Below are 14,397 nucleotides of genomic sequence, written 5' to 3'. Positions count from 1 at the left end.
AAGCAGCATTTTCAAGCAATTGTTCAGAGAGGCTTAAGATAAGGCTAGGTACAATGTTAACATTTGTTCTCCTTGATAAAATTGAAGAGAAAAAGCTGTAGACTCAGGGAAGCATCTTTGAGGTTATTTGTCAACAACATAACCTCAATAAATTGGTGGATTTTTCATGCGCATGTTGTATCTTGTATTTCAGGGTGTTAATGTGTGGCAAAAAATATTGATTCTAATTTCTTTCTGTTAAATGAAAGAATTTTAGAAGTAGCAAGTTATATTAAGCCTCAGTCTTTGTTTTACTGTTAATAAAATAGGTATATAATGGATTCCTCTCATGCAAGGGTTGAGAAGCAGCTTATAGATAAAGAGTTCTGTGAATGTTTTACTGGTACAGAATGCTTATTATAAATAATAATAGTAATAAGCAGTGAAGTAGTCAGATAAAGAAGGAAGGCAAGACATCGTCACATTGTTTTCTTATGATTAAACTTTGGCTTTTTTGTGCATATGACACTTTCAATTGTGCTGGAGAGAATAAGAGCTCTAAAAGTAGTACTTGGTTGTCTAAGGAATTCTTGATGGAGACAGACTTCATATGAAATCTAAATTGTGTCACTCACTGTCTGAGTTCTAGCATTAAGATCTCTAGAAGATAATTTGTTTATTCTTAATGTAACCCCGAGATGAATTCTTTTACAATATCAAAGAAGAAATGTTACCTGCAAGGAAAAACCATCACTGAGATTGCTTCAGGTTTGAGCACAATTTTCCTTGTCAATCCTTAAGTCCAATCTTGAAGGTTATCAGTATTTGCATATATGTACACCCCCATTTTTAAAGTTCCCAGGGACTAAAGAGTGAAGAGACAAGAATTAAGAAGGAAAGATATTTTTATTACACTAAAATTTACTGAACATTTTCAAAATTTTTGTCCAAGACTGAGTTACACTTATTATGTTTGTACCTACTTGGTATATGTTCCAAACTCTCTGGAGAAAGGTCTGAGGATTTGAGCTATACAAACAGGATCAAAATTCAATAGCTTAGATTCAAATCCTTGTACCAGGTGTTCTGAAATCTCTTTCTGTAGAAATAGATACTTCTAAAGTATATGTGAAATTACTTTTAAAGTAATATGAAATTGCAAAAGGAAGATTAAAAATATTTTTGTAATATGATTTTGGTGTGTTTTTCATATGGTAATTAGAAAGGCAAGATTCATAGGATTCATAGTAAATTCACTTGGTTTATCAACATTCTTTCCACTCATAAAAATCAGCATTGGTACCCAAGAGTACATACTTTGTATAATGAGCATGGCACTGAATGGAGGCTGGTGAGCTGCAGAGAGGGCCTGTGACTCAAGCCCAACCATCACCACCTGAGCATAGGAAAAGGGGTGAGTTTGTGTTCTGCAGTGGCAGTGTGGGACTTAAAAATGCTTTGATGAGTACTGGAGTCTAAAATTTTTATTGAGGAAGATCAGAAATCAAGTTAATCTGTAGTAATTTGTTTTTTTGTGGTTAAGCAGATGTTCATAGGGCTGCAATCTTTAATAAGCAACAGCATCAGGGAAATGTTACAGACAGGGATGCTTCCTGTCCATCACAGTTTAGTTTCATTTGGTAAAAGTTTACTAATGATTTGGAAAATTCCAGAACTAGTTTGATGTCAGGATGTTAGGGACAATTTATACTGAGGCCAGAAAGGTGACCTTGAACCCCTGGGGGTAGTGAATTACCCAACCAAATCACATATATTTTTTTTTAATTTATTTGACAGAGTTAGACAGTGAGAGAGAGAGAGAGAGAGAGAGAGAAAGGTCTTCCTTCCATTGGTTCACTCCCCAAGTGGCAGCTATGGCTGGAACTACGTCGATCTGAAGCCAGGAGCCAGGAGCTTCCTCCTGGTCTCCCATGCGGGTGCAGGGGCCCAAGCACTTGGGCCATCCTCTACTGCACTCCTGGACCACAACAGAGAGCAGGACTGGAAGAGGAGCAACCGGGACTAGAACCCGGCACCCATATAGGATGCCAGCAGCACAGGGGGAGGATTAACCAAGTGAGCCACGGCACTGGCCCCAAATCACATATGTTTTATTCAAGAAACTATCCCAGGCCCCAAATCACATATGTTTTATTCAAGAAACTATCCCAGGCCTTTGGAGAGGCATGTAAAAATTATAATACATGATCTCTGCTTTAAAAGATCTTACAATTTAATTGGGGAAAATTTAGAGGGTGTGAAGAGTGAAAGTGTCCAAGGAAAGGAAGGGAGAGTAAAGGCTGAAGGGAAAATTGTGTTTGAGTTAGAGTTGTATATCTATATATCTATATATCTATATATGTATATATATGTATGTATATATACATATATATATATGACAGGTAGAGTTATAGACAGTGAGAGAGAGAGACAGAGAGAAAGGTTTTCCTTCCATTGGTTCATCCCCCAAATGGCCTCCATGGTCAGTGCTGCGACGATCCGAAGCCAGGAGCCAGGTGCTTCCTCCTGGTCTCCCATGTGGGTGCAGGGCCCAAGCACTTGGGCCATCCTCCACTGCCTTCCCAGGCTACAGCAGAGAGCTGGACTGGAAGAGGAGCAACTAGGACTAGAACCCGGCGCCCATATGGGATGCCGGCACCACAGGCGGAGAATTAACCAAGTAAGCCATGCGCTGTATAATTAAAATCAACATAAATGCTCTTGACCACTTGGGCAAAAGAGAATTTATTTGAAGACATTTAGACGCACACAGAATTGCCAGCAAGTGCTGAGAGTCCAGCATAGTCTGCTGGGGATATCAAGCTTTGGAAGCAGGACCTAGATAATAGGCCAACAGGAGCTGTCCAGAAGTTGGAGGTGATATCAATCCTAGAATTTGAAATGATAATAGGCATTAGATTGCTCCAAGTTGTGCAATGTGTGCAATGCTCTTTTTTTTCTACCATAGATGTAGAGATAATATTTATCTCATGCTTGGCAACAATGTGTAGACCCTTCTGCTTGGAACGAAGGGAAAAGATCAAGTTGGAAAGATAAGTGGGAAGAAGTTTAAGGCGAACCTTGTGGTCATATGGCTTTTTTACTGGCAGTGAGAGCTGATAGGATTGTTCAGCAGTAGGGCAGCTTGGAAAAAGCAATGAAAGATGAAGGCATTCCAAGACATTCTCTAATGACATTAACTAAATATCATTTGTTTGGTCCTATCCATGCACTTAAACACTATGCACTTGCTAACTGTGCAGCTACCCTGGCTAAGTAATTTTCTCTCTTATGACCCGATTTCTAAATATGTGAAACTGCATTTATTGTGAGGACACAATGAGATAATGCATGTAAAGCACTGAACACATTCCTTGTCACATAACTCCTCACTAAACGTTTCTCACTGTCATTTTTATTAATCTGACAACACTTTCAAATCCACACTATCTCCATTCCACAGACAAAATAATAACAACAGCTATCACTTCCTGGGTGCAATCTTTCATTCCGTTTTTACAGCAAGCTCCCGAGGAGGCACCATTATCATCCCCACTTTTGCAAAGAGGAAGTGGGCTGCGTTCCCAGTTACCCCGCTGGAAAAGCAGTGGAGTTCGGAGTCAGACCCAGCTCTGATGAACTCCTGAGGCTTCATTCTTTCGATGATGACAAGCTGCCTGTAAGGAATGATTGCCACTTCAAAATTGCACTCAGCCTTCTTAAAATACTCTGTTCTTCAAACGAAATCTCACGTCAGTTCTAAATCTGTAATACTTGGGGAATTAGAGCCTCACCCAAGTTAATACTGCAGTGTGCTCTGTGCACTAATAAAACCTCAGACACGAGAGTTTTCACCCGAAGGCATGCGCCTTTTACTGGCAGGCTGCTGATCTTTATGCCATCTCTGAGGTGCTTTGGGAGCCCTCTGGATAAAAAATGCTTATAAAGGTAAGTCAGTGTTCCTGCACAAGACAGTTGTTGCTACTACTGAATATATTAGCTCATTATACTTCTCCCAATAATTAGAAACCCTGTGCAACAAACATTATAGAGTACATCCATTTCCAATTCTGATCTGGCATTTTACAAGCTTTCCATTATCAATGTGAATTCTGACCTTTGTTCTCTGTCAGAGTTAACATGGTGGAATAAGAATTGTTGAAGGTAACTTTTAAAGGGAATTCAAATAGAAATGGATAGGGTCAAAGCAAAATCTTCTGACTGAAGACTGGACCCCTGCCAGCTCTTGAGTTCTGAGAGTTTGGGGATCTGGGGAAAGAAAATAGCTAAGTTATAAAATATTATTTCCTTTTGGTTTTACTTTGTTCCTTGAAATGTAGCATTCCCTTGTAGCCTGGAGTTATGTTTGATCATATCTAAATTAACTTAGATACAACTTCCATAACACTCAAAATATTTTGCTAAATAACTTTTCTAAAAGGTCATTTACACTTCCGTGTGAATAAAACCTAGACCTCTTAGGGATGATTTCCAAGCTGTGTTTTATGATTGTAATTAATTCTAAAATCTTAAATCTTTAAAAATGTACACTGCTTTGTGGCAAAATGAATAAAATGAAGGACAATATGGTAAGTCCCATGAAACTAAATTCATTTAATTTTAAGTGCTGTTTCTCTATTTTGAGATTTGCTACATTTCCTGGATTTAAATGCCCCGTTTCTTATGAAATGATAGTGTTAGTAGATTGAAGTTTTTACTTTTTAATGTTTCTGACGAAAATCCAAAATTACTAACTCTTTGTGTATGCCAACTTTCAAAAAAATTCACTGGGCCTGTATAATGTAGGTCTGGGAGCCAATGGTGTGGTAGAAAGAGCACAGAATTTTCAGGCAAAAGACCCTTGGATCCTAATCTTGCTGGAGCTATCAAAAACAAGAATTATAGGCCCTTGATAATTGATCCTCTTAGAAATTTTGTGTCTCCGCTTGTGCCACGAAGGCAATAGGATTGTTGGGAGAATTAAATGAGCCTGCATATAAAATGTGTAGCTCAAGGTCAGCTTTGACAGTAATTTGTCTTTATTTATTCATTCTAGAATAAGTTTTGATGAGGAAGAAGGATGTGATCATTGGTGGGGATGAGAGAGAAGAACAAGTAATGTGGAGGCAGGAAACGCAGGTCTTGTGTGAGCCAAGCTTTTCTTTCTACACTGGATCCTATTTCTGATGTTGGAGAAGCTCTCAGAGGGCAGGACATGGCAACACCTTACACAGGACAAGCTTAGAGAAGCACTGCTACAAGTGGTATGACTAGGGAACCAGAGGCTGGCCTGGGTATTCGCATGCAGGAAGTTTATTATGGTATGTCCTCCAGCCTTAGGAGAAGTGAGAGAATAAAGACCATGCGAGATCGCTGCCAATCATAGGGAGATTTGGAACTGAGATAATCCTTCAGAATTTTTCCGAATCAGGGCTGGCAGTCTAGGCCTTTTTTTTCCCTCATTGACCACTCGGAGGATGCAGTTGACACAGGAAAGGGCAGCTTGGGAGAGCTGGCTCTCTTTAGCTGACAGTAGCATCCAGAGGGTTTTTATCTGTGAGCTCTCAGTTGTTGTCGTGGGCTGAATTGTGCCACCTCCAAAAGATGTTGAAGTCCTAACTTGCAGCATCTGTCATGTGTACCTATTTGGGAAAAGGTCTTTGCTGGTGATTCAATTTAGGAGCTCGACAGGTTAGGCCCTCATCCAATATGAGCAGTGTTCTAGGAGCTCGACAGGTTAGGCCCTCATCCAATATGAGCAGTGTTCCTACTAAAAGGGAGAAATCTGGGCATAGAAGCAGCTACGTGTGGAGGGAAGATATTATGAAGTCGTGGGAGATTGCTTGTTATAAGCCAGGGAATGCCTGAGGTGACAGAAATTAGAAGAGATGTATGCAGTGGATGTTCAGCTCACAGACACTCAGCTCTCACAACCCTCCTAAGGAGCAAACAGTGCCAACATTTTAGTTTTGGGTTTCTAGCCTCCAGAGCTTTGAGAAAACAAATTTCTGTTGTTGAAGTCAGCCATTGTGAGGTATTTTGTTTTTGCAGTTTAGGAAAGGAATACAGTTGCCAGCACAGTGGGCAGCAATGCGATGCATGCCTCATTCCTGGACTGGGGCCAGTATGGGTACATCACAGCATTACAGAAAGAATTCCAGGATGCTGCTGGGTGGAGGAGACTTTACGTTCCAGCTTTGACCAATGCTGGCTCAGAGTTTTCTCTACGCCACCCTTGACTGACTGTTACACCTCTGATGTTGCTATACCTCCTTGCAATGAAATAGACAGTCACATAAGGCTACCTTGAGAATGTCTGAAGAAACTGACAGAGGGAGCAGATCTGCACCTGTTCAGGAAGCATGCCTACTCTCTTACCCTAAATACTAAGCAACATTATAGAGCTGGGTCTCAAGGTGGTCTAGGACTCTTTTGGGGGTATTATCACTCTTTGTTTCTTTGTTCAAGAAAACAAAATTTTAAAATATACCATCAGTTCTGGCTAGGGAAAAGAAAGGAAGTACCAAACAGTGAGATTAAGAAAACTTTATGTCACAGTATTCCAGAGTGAATGCTAATGAGCAATTTATAAAGGACAGAAATGAGAATGGATAAACATAGTTCTAGATTGATGTCTGCTGAGAGTACATGTTTCTGCATTATCTTTGGATTTTGTTTAGCTTTTCAAAAGCAGATTATGTCTTATCTCTGCAGTTTAAGTACCAAAGAGGATAGGCTACACTGAAGATTGAATATGTGTTTTTGTTGTCACCCAAAGTGACTTAAAGCAGGGGTGTATGAAATTGGACTGCATAATCCTCTTGTCTTTTTCCTGCAAGTTGTGGGTGTTAGCTATGCTCTTCGTTCATCAATAGAACAGTGGGAGAGAAGGAATCCATTATCTCTCTCATGCCAACAACTAAATTGTCATCAGAGTTTGAATTCTAAAATCTTTATTTCTGGACAAAGGCAGGAAGAAAATCACTTTTTAAAAAGAAAAAAAAAACAAAAAAACTAAACAGCAGGTAAGTACTCAGGGCTTGAGGTTAAAAGAGGTAAACTGTGAATGTGTATTAAAGTCATGATTAAAGCACTTTGATCCTTGCAAATTTTCATTTTTGGATTGCATGTAATTACATTCGCATTAAGATAATCACACAGCCTGGTATAGCGAGACCCCCCAAAACCATGCCTTTCGGCAAACCCACCTATATGGCAGTGCAAATTCATTGCAAACACGTACTATGTCTTCAGTAAATATCTTTGAAATGAAAATCTTCGTTACATAGGAGGACAGAGTGGCCTGGGAGGGAATATGTCATGTCTTCCCTTAAGTTCCTTTTGGGAAAGGAGATCAGTCCCTTATCCTGTGTTCTTCTGAGACCCCCTCTGTTTCCTTTGAACTTTGTTCTTCTAAAGTCCTCTTAGGAATCCAGAAATACCTAGAATATGCTTTTAGGGTGGGGAGAGGGCAGGGTTGTGAGAGCCCAGCTCCCTCTGCCTCTGGTCAGGAAAGCAGTGAGAGTATCTCACACTGTTTAATTTCTTCCAGGAATCAGGCTGGTGCTACTCCCAGCAGGACTTTTCCAAGGATCTTATCCTTGTTGGATTTCCTCTCATCTCATCCTGTTCCCAGCCCTCCCTTATTAGTATTCCTGGGAATGCTTTCTTTTATTTCTTTTTCCAAGATTTATTCATTTATTTGAAAGGCAGAGTTAGAATGAGAGAGAGAGAGAGAGAGAGAGAGAGAGAGATTCCATCTGCTGATTCACTCCCCAAGTGGCTCTAACAGCCCAGTCAATGTTAGGCCAAAGCCGGAAACTAGAAACTGCATCCAGATCTGCCACAGGTGACAGAGCTCCAAATACTTGGCCGTCTTCTGCTGTCTTCCCAGGCACATTAGCAGGGAGCTAGATTGGAAGCAGACGAACCAAGACTTGAACCATTGCTCCAATATGAAAGGTAGACATTGTAAGCAGTAGCTTAATCTCAGCACCACAATGCTGGCTCATCTGGGAATGCTTTCACCACAAATTACTTGCACATGTATTCTCATCTCAAGGAAACCTAATTCAACACCTTCTGCACTATGAGGGGAGAAAAAAAATACTCTCTTAATTGTGGTTTCATCTCTAAACTCTGCTCCTTTTTTATGCATTATATATTTGACAATCAGACAGAGAAATTGAGAGAGGGAGAGACAGACAGTGACAGACACTGATCTCCCATCTGCTGGGTCACACCCTTAGTGTCTGAATAACAGGCTGGGCCGGGCTGAAGAAAGGAGCCAAGAACTCAATCGAAGTCTTTCACGTGGATGTTAGAGACTTGACCATCATGGCTGCCCTCCTGGATGCGCATTAGCAGAGTCAGGAGCAGAGTTGGGACTTGAACCCAGGCATTATGATAGAGTACGGGGACATTGCAAGCAGCATCTTAACTGCTGTGCAAAATGTCCACCTGCTCTAGCCCTTTTACAGATTTTTTAATCTTCTGATTTAATTTTATTTGCTTCTAATTCTCCCTTGTTTCCTTGCTCATACTGTTCTAATCATATTTCCAAAATAAGCACTCCACTGAAACTGCCCCTCTCAATATCACCAGTGATCTCTATCTGGGACCAATTTAATGGCTATCTCTTGCTCTCGTTTTCCAGAACTTCTTAGCAGTATATAGCTCACTCTGACCACTCCTTTCCTAGAAGAACACTCTCTTTTCTTTTTCTTTCTTTTTGACACCAAAATTTCCTAATTTTCTTCTTACCTCTCAGCAAGAAAAAGTGATCCTTTCTGAACTTGAACTTGTTCCTTTTACTCTTTTGGCCTATTAGATGTTGGGGTACATCGTGCCTTAGGTCTTGGTCTCCCCTTTTGTCTGTCTATACCGCCATTCATGCGTATGCTGAAGACTTCACAATTTGTGCCTCTTTCCAGATTTTCCAGTTAAATTTTGACTTGCATGTCTAACTGCCCACTAGTTTTCTCCAATTGTGTATTTAACATGCATTTCAAACTAAAAAGTCCAAGAGGAAATTACTGTTTCTACATGCCAATCACTGCTTAACAACAACAATGGAAAATTCTTTTCTTAACCACTCTTTCAGGTCTTGGTAAATACACCATTTTCCACTATGTTTTCCAAACTAGAAACAAAAATCATCCTCCATTTCTGTTCTCTCCCCGCACATCTGAATGATCAGATAGTCCTATTGACCACATCACTGTTATGAATCTGAACCTCTTCACTTCATCTCCACTGTTACTGCCCAGTTCCAGTCATGTATTTTTATTACCTAGATTTCTAAATTGCTTTGCCAAATAGTCTCTCATTTCCTTAGTGGTTCATCTGCCCTTCTCTCCACCATCCTAAGTCACCTCCGAACACACAATTAGGTCACAGAATTTCCCTGATTAAAATATGATATGGCTTCTTTTTATATTTAGGTTAAAATCTAAAATACTTGCAAAAATTTACAATCTTTGCTTGTCTATCTGATTCTTTCCTATTCCTTTAGATTCAGCCATTCTTAACTATTTCTTCATTTTCACATGACAAGACTGAGAGTCTTATGAGGTCTAATACTGTGAGCCAAATATGTTCAAGAATGACTTTCCCAAGTATGGGAAACAGTCACCTCAGATAAACCCTCCAGTTTGAGGTAATACACAAACTCTACATCTAAGGAGCTTCCATTAACAGTGTGAACAACATAGAACAACTCCATACAACCCAAAATGAACCTTACCTCTTAATTGGATCTTGAAACTCAAGAGGCCAGTTTCCATTGTACAGATTGTTCCAGATTGTGAGCTCTGTGAAGTCAACCTGAGTTTAGACTTCCACCTGTTGTCAAATAAATCTGTTCTAATTTATGGTGATGTTCTGGAGAGTAGGGATGGTGTATCTCTTATTTGAACAACTGGCACAGCATATGGCATCTCCTCAAAAGGTGTTAAACAAATGTTTGCTTTGTGATTATGCTATTAGCTTTGAAATTTAGGTAACTTTGAAAATCTTCTATGCCTAACTCTCTTCATACCTACTTAGTCTGCTTGTGGTGAAGATGGGATGGAAGTGGATATCATAAGCCCCAAACACATGCCTGATACATAGTAGGCATGACAGATACCATCATTTCATTCTTCTTTCCTTCCTGTCTCCTCTTACCACTATTTCCTTTCTACTTATGTTTACTTAACATTGGAAACTCAATGCTAAGCATAGGCCCTACATCCTTGTCTTCTGTCATCATCCTTCTTCACAATTATTACTTTCTTTTCTGCCTTCTCTATCTTAGCTTTTTCCATTATCATGTCCTCCCATTCTTTTCTTGTACTCAATATTTTATTCCATCTATATGTCTCCCCCTTTCTCTATTGCCTTTCTTAAATTTTAAAATGAACTCTTAGTCCCTCTAACCCCCCAACAGAGAAGAGTTAGTGAGACTGTAGTCTTTATTCATATTTAAGTGGCAGTACTCTATCTATGAGAGAAACTCTCTGGACTTGAGATTATCTTTTGCTCCCTACCAAGACAAAAGTGCTTTTCCAGCACATGCAACTGAAGTGCTAAAATATTAATAATGATAATAAAAAAAAAAACAACCCAACAAAGCAAGGGCCATGGCAGTTTGGGTGCAAGAGCAGCAGGTCTTACTGAGCTCTCTTCTGTCAAGCCAACAGGAGGGTGACATTTAGCCTGCCTCCACATAGAGATGCAGATGGCTGCTAAGCCTATTTCAGTGAACATATGAGGAAGGAGGTGGGGGAGACTGAAAGAATAGAGCCACAGTTCCTATCCATGGCATCAAGATGCCAAGATCTAGAGACAATTAAAATTGGAAAACTGGAGGGAAAGTACATGGGAGGACAGTTTGAGCCTTATTAAAATGCATTGAAAACTTTTTCTCTGGGAGAAGGGAAATTATTCTGATTTGTTTTTAAGCTAAAATAGAGATAAATGTTCCTCAAGATTACCCTCTTCTAAATAGGGCCAGTATGAGAATGGCTATGTAAAAATAATCCAGTCAGATTTCCAACAGTATTTTCCTTAAAGAAGGTGCCTATAAATCTGTAATACTGCCAAGCTCCAAAAGAACAGATTGAAATACACAAGATTATAAATTCAAATTTTTCCATTGAAATGTTATTTTAATTTCCTTTCTAGAATACCCAGGGATGAGGGTCATTGTCTTTAGAAGCCATTTTTTTTTCTTTTTTTTAAGTGGTGTATTCTAGCTGAGGTATAAATACTTAGGTAAACTTGATCATAAATCGCTTCAGATTCCTCAGTAAAACTTTGAAATGGAGACAGTATCCATATGTGAAGATGACAAAACCATAAACTAAAAATATTTTATTTTTTTCTGGTAATGTAATTCAGGCCAGGCAAAGCCCATCTACTGAGCTCCATTCATATGTTGTAAAATTGTTTTGTATTTATAGAAGTGGGCTTTTTTGTTGTTGGCCCTTACTTCAGCTTTATAAAGTTTATTAGCTTGTCTTTTTAGTATGGTGTTTAAGAGCTTAAGCTCAGGACCTGGATTTCAATTTGAATCCCATCTCATCCATCCTTTAACAGCTGAATGTCTTTGGGCGAATTACTTCACTGCTTTGAGCCTAAATATATTCATCCAGAGGTTGAGTATGTTAATATTTTCCCCTTCAGATTTTTCTTTGTGGAAATTATATGTGATTTATCATGTAAAACATTGAAAAAGTCTTCAAGGTGACAGAATTTTCAGCTGTCATTACTTCACGGAAGCTCTACTATTATTTATTTAATTGAAATTAAACAGAAAGAGGAGTGCGAGAAGAATGGGGGAAGTGGGAGAGAGAAAGAGGGAGAGAGGGAGAGAGAGTGAGGGAGAGTGGGAGATGTCTTCCATCCACTAGCATTCTCAAATTCCTGCCAAGAGCCTGGAACTCATCTGAATCTTCCATGTAGGTAATTTGTCCATCTTGTGCTGTCTCCCAGGTACATCAGAAGGAAGCAAAGTAGCCAGGACTTCAACCAGCACTCTGGTGTGGATTGGGGTTGTCCCAAGCAGCAGCTTAACTCACTGTATCATTACAACACCTTGCAAATACTATTTTCACACCTGTCCACAAACAAGAGCCTAGGAGTTCAGAAAAGAGATCCCTGAGTTCTTTTGGATAAAAATATGAGAATAAATACATTGAAGAGGATAAAAAGAATACTCTTACCTTATTGATGTCACCCTTCTCTCATTGTATCCCAGCTCACAGGCAAGGAAGCTCCCTGTCTGCCTCCAATTTCACTCATTTGGGAAAGCAGGAGATCAGAGAGAGGCTAACTCCCCCTGCCATGTGATCTGCTTCAAAGAGGCCAACTTTCTTTATTTTTTTTCTACCTCACTCAGAGCACTGAGCAGATCATTATGACTTAACAGTGTAGAGGCAACTAAGCATAAGGAAAAAGGGTGGGGTTCACAAAAAGCAGGGCATGGTTTCTACTAACTGCTTTATAATTCCACCAAGGGGTATATCAATGGACCTAGCTGAGTATATCACTTGTGGCTCTACCACCCAACTAAACCATGCATGCCCCAGTAATGCATGCTCCCTCCCACAACATCAAAACTGCCATGTGCAAGCCTCTATAGATCACATATAAACACATATATGTGTGCACACACACACACCCACACATACACACACAGCTAGTTTGATTTTGTTGGATTGGAGGAAGGCACTTAATTGTAACCAGTTCTGGGCATTAAGTCAGGGAAAATAAGTGACTTGCAACCAACATCCATCTGGGTTTTTTAAGATTAAGAGAAGGCATCAATCCTAAAACTTCCCCCTACACTGTGGATTAAAAACAGTGGAGGAAGTTTATCCATAGAAAAGGTCTGAGAGACCCCAGGAATTTCTAGACAAGCTGACTGATAAAGCTCATTCTCTCCCGAGGTCAATCAAAAAAAGAACCATTGTTCTTCAAATGCAAAGATACAAAACTAAAAATTCAAGGAATATGAAAAATAAAGGAATGAAAAATAAAGGAATACATTAATTTTCCAGTAAGTAAGCACAACAAAATTGAGATTTATGAATTTCTTGACATAAAATTAAAAATAATGGTCTTAATGAAACTTGAATAGTTGCAAGAGAATAAAGAGACAAATAATGAAATTAGGATACAACACAAGAACAAAATAAGTTGAACAAAGAGAAATTAGAAAAAGAAGTTCTGGAGCTAAAGAATCTAATGACAGAAATGAAAAGTTAAATAGAGAATTTTGACAGCAGATTCAATTAACCAGAAAAATGAATGTGAGAATTGAAAAAACAGTCATTTCGAATCATACAATTAGAGGAGAAAAAAGAAAGGAGAATTAAAAAAATAATGAAATGCGCTAGAGTTAATGAGATACCATCAGGAAACCATTGTGTGCTTTACAGGAGTCTAAGAAAGAGGTCAGAGAAAGAGGGAGAGGGAGAGGGGTGAGGAGGAAGGGGAGATAGAAAGATAGAGAAGGAGAAAGAGAGAGGGAGAGAAAGTTTATTTAAAGAAACAATTGCTTATAATATAAGAGTGGGAATAGAGAGGGAAGAGATGTGCAATTCGGGACATGCTCAAGCTGACTTACCTCAAATGGTAGAGTTAGAAACATACCAGGGGATTCCAATTCAATCCCATCAAGGTGGCATGTACCAATGCCATCTCACTAGTCCCGCTGATCAATTTCTGTTCACAATTGATCATAATGATAGGACTAAGAACCAAAGGGATCACATAAACAAGAATAGTGTCTGCAAATACTAGCTGATAGAATAAAAAAGGGAGAGAATGATCCAACATGGGAAGTGAGATACACAGCAGACCAAAGAATGGCAGATGTCCTAAACAGCACTCTGGCCTCAGAATCAGCCCTTAAGGCATGCGGATCCGGCTGAAAAGCCCATGAGAGTATTTTAGGCATGGAAAGCCAAGACACTCTGGGGGAAAAAAAAAAAAAAACTAAATGAAAGATCTCCGTGAGTGAGATCCCAGTGGAAAGAATGGGTCATCAAAGAAGGAGGTACCTTTCTCCGAAGGGAGGAGAGAACTTTCACTTTGACCATGGCCTTGTCTGAATATGATCAGAGTGGGTGAACCCAGGGGGCTTCCATAGCCTTGGCAGCTCATGACAAGAGCCTAGGGTGATTACTGAGGCCATAAACAAGAGTGTCAATTTGTTAAGTCAACAACAGGAGTCACTGTGCACTTACTCCTCATGTAGGATCTCTGTCCTTAGTGTGCTGTACATTGAGATTTAATGCTATAACTAGTACTCAAACAGTATTTTTCACTTATGTTTCTGTGTGGGAGCAAACTGTTGAAATCTTTACTTAATGTATGCTAAACTGATCTTCTGTATATAAAGAGAATCGAAAATGAATCTTGATGTGACTG

General features: G+C 39.4%; 1 long non-coding RNA gene across 1 annotated transcript in view; it reads right to left on the bottom strand.

Annotated features, from left to right (window-relative positions):
• LOC103349739 (uncharacterized) overlaps positions 1-12,321 on the bottom strand; it is a 57,121-nt gene extending 44,800 nt beyond the window's left edge. Inside the window, exon 1 of the long non-coding RNA XR_007921084.2 lies at positions 12,186-12,321. This is a non-coding gene — a long non-coding RNA (uncharacterized lncRNA). The remainder of the gene's footprint in view (positions 1-12,185) is intronic.
• Positions 12,322-14,397: the final 2,076 nt, after the last annotated feature.

This window comes from Oryctolagus cuniculus, chromosome 1 (assembly GCF_964237555.1).
Source record: "Oryctolagus cuniculus chromosome 1, mOryCun1.1, whole genome shotgun sequence".
Classification (NCBI taxonomy): domain Eukaryota; kingdom Metazoa; phylum Chordata; class Mammalia; order Lagomorpha; family Leporidae; genus Oryctolagus; species Oryctolagus cuniculus.
The sequence above is the reverse complement of the archived record's forward strand: the minus strand, read 5'-3'. Positions and strand labels throughout refer to the sequence as shown.